Raw genomic sequence first — 2388 nt, forward strand, 5'->3', positions numbered from 1 at the left:
CATTTTCCCTTCTTTTTTGGGGGGGGGGGGGGGGGGGGGGGGTGGAGATTGGTAAATTAGGAACCCATTACACTTTTATTTGCACTTTACAGTATATGATAAATAAGGTGAAGGAGGGCATGGAACAAATAAATCTTGTTTCCATTCATTTTGTGGGGCCAACCCAACATTTGATTGGTTACTTTGTCTCTATTTCTCATTTCAAATTCATAAACACCAAGTCTAAGAAAGTGCAGGAGATTTTAAGCTATGTTGCTTGATTTTTAAAAAAATATTATAACATTTGTGTTGGATTCTTCAAAATGATACGCACTGTTTCATTTTATGTGACATTGTTTAACTTGACACGTTGTTTAAGAAAAAAATGAAGACTTTTGAAATTTGTCATTCAAAATAATCCTTACATATTTGTGTAGTTGTAAATCATCTCATTAGGGGTAAAAGGAGAATTTTAAAATTAAATTATTTCTAATTATAATAAAGAACAATTCTTTTTGGGACGGATTAAAAAAAAAGAATACCATGTAAAATGGAAGAGGGAGTACTAATTTTGAAGGATCTAACATATCTCTCGACATTACTGAAGACTACTAGCAACATAAGTTTTAAGTAAGGTTTGTTAAAAAAAGTGAATTATTTCTTGAGTAGTATGTAGGGACTAGCAAGCGTGTTAAATTTTCCATTATAATGATATGTATTGCTCTTCTCTCGATAATATTCTCAACGTTAAAAATACTGTGTGTGATTATTATCTTAACTTGCTCTTATTAGAGTATTTATCATGAATATTATTCCTGCATGGGATTATTATTTGCCAACACATGCTAGCTAGCATTTTCCAACTAATGATCATGGGACTCTTTAAAAATGTCGACGGGTGCATGTCAGATCCTTCAAAATTTATGTGTTTTTAAAAGATCTGACACGGATGCGGCAACATTTTTGGAGAGCAACTTATAGATAATGTCACATGAGTTCCTAATTGTTGCACTATTCGGGATGTTGTCATGTTCTTAGTTCAAGTGACAAAGATTGAATGATTTGTTACTTAGGTCAGAGGTACGAGCAATACGCTATGCGAACTAAATCTGATATTCAAGTGAAAAAAGATAGGACTGACCCATTATATATCCATCTTGTTTTGAACCGTGTGCTACTTGTTCTTGGTTATTACTGTAAAAAAAATGTGATGCCTTTATAGTACTCTGCGAGTAATGTATATTGTTACATATCACCTTTCTTTTCAACTCACAAAATTTTTTCCAATTGTTGGAGAAAGATAAATATTGGTGAATCATAAAAGATACATCATGAGCACATTCTGCAAGTTCAACTGAATCCATCCATTCCTTTTGGCTTGACTAATGACTATGCTAAATAAAAATAAAAATTGTATCCATACATGTTTCTAGTGAAGTGTGCAGGTCAAAACCAATTTCTTGTGCATCATTGTTAAAATTCATATTTATCTTCAGATAATGAGTCGAAGTTTGTTTACATATTCAAATTTCGTTTCTGAAAACCTGTTTTTACTGCTAACCAACCTGATATTTGTCACCCATAATTGATTCAGGCAATTGAAGATGGAAGCACCCTCTGGAGTCCCAAAAGGAAGCTAATGATTTCCTCTGCAACAAGCTTATATATTATATGCTTCTTAATTCCTCATTCTGCGTTATTCATTTTGAGTACTATCTTATTTCTATGGGAGAAATCCCTTTGTTTGCTTCTTCTGGCCCGACTTCAGTTGGCGCACAGGTTCGAAACTCAGCAAGTTTGAGTGTGTTTTTGTGACATCTCATTTGTATTGAAGAATTTGCCCTCATTTGAATTTTATGATTCTGCACTAACCATTGCTTGAGGAGGACATCATGTTAGATGGATTTTACCAAACTTGAAATGCCCCCGCATTTAGTTGTGGCATATTCAGAATTTGAAGTTTATGAGTTTCTATATCGAGTTTGAGTTAACATCCAATAACAGTTGTAATTATAGTCAAACACTTGCTGATGTAGTTAATTTTTAGCACATATGTAGAGTCTAGATAAAAGTTAATTGATGATGATGGATGCAAGCTAGATAAAAGCTAATGGATGATATTTCCTAGTTGACATAATATATAAACATGATCTTTAATTTGGTTTCAGCTGATAACTATGTCCTTCAACTTTTAGTGAGTACAAGGAGATACTTAAATTTGTATAAAATTAAACAAATAGACACACGTGTCTTACATGACATAATACTCTTTTGATGCCACGTAAGAAACAAAATTGTCATGTAGGGTGAATATGTTTATTTGTTCAATTTTATACAAATTTAATTGTCTACTTGTGTACATTCAAAGTTAAAGATCATAGTTATTAGCTGACGTCAAGTTAATGATTA

The 2388-nt window shown here is 32.5% G+C and overlaps 1 protein-coding gene across 2 annotated transcripts in view; it reads left to right on the top strand.

Moving 5' to 3' along the window:
* LOC102582424 (transcription factor TCP2-like) overlaps nt 1–2062 on the top strand; it is an 8911-nt gene extending 6849 nt beyond the window's left edge. For both annotated transcript variants that reach the window (XM_006355347.2, XM_006355346.2), the window contains exon 3: nt 1574–2062. The gene's annotated coding sequence lies outside the window, so the exon portion shown is untranslated. The remainder of the gene's footprint in view (nt 1–1573) is intronic.
* Nucleotides 2063–2388: the final 326 nt, after the last annotated feature.

Source organism: Solanum tuberosum, unplaced genomic scaffold (assembly GCF_000226075.1).
Source record: "Solanum tuberosum cultivar DM 1-3 516 R44 unplaced genomic scaffold, SolTub_3.0 scf00197, whole genome shotgun sequence".
Taxonomy (NCBI): Eukaryota; Viridiplantae; Streptophyta; class Magnoliopsida; order Solanales; family Solanaceae; genus Solanum; species Solanum tuberosum.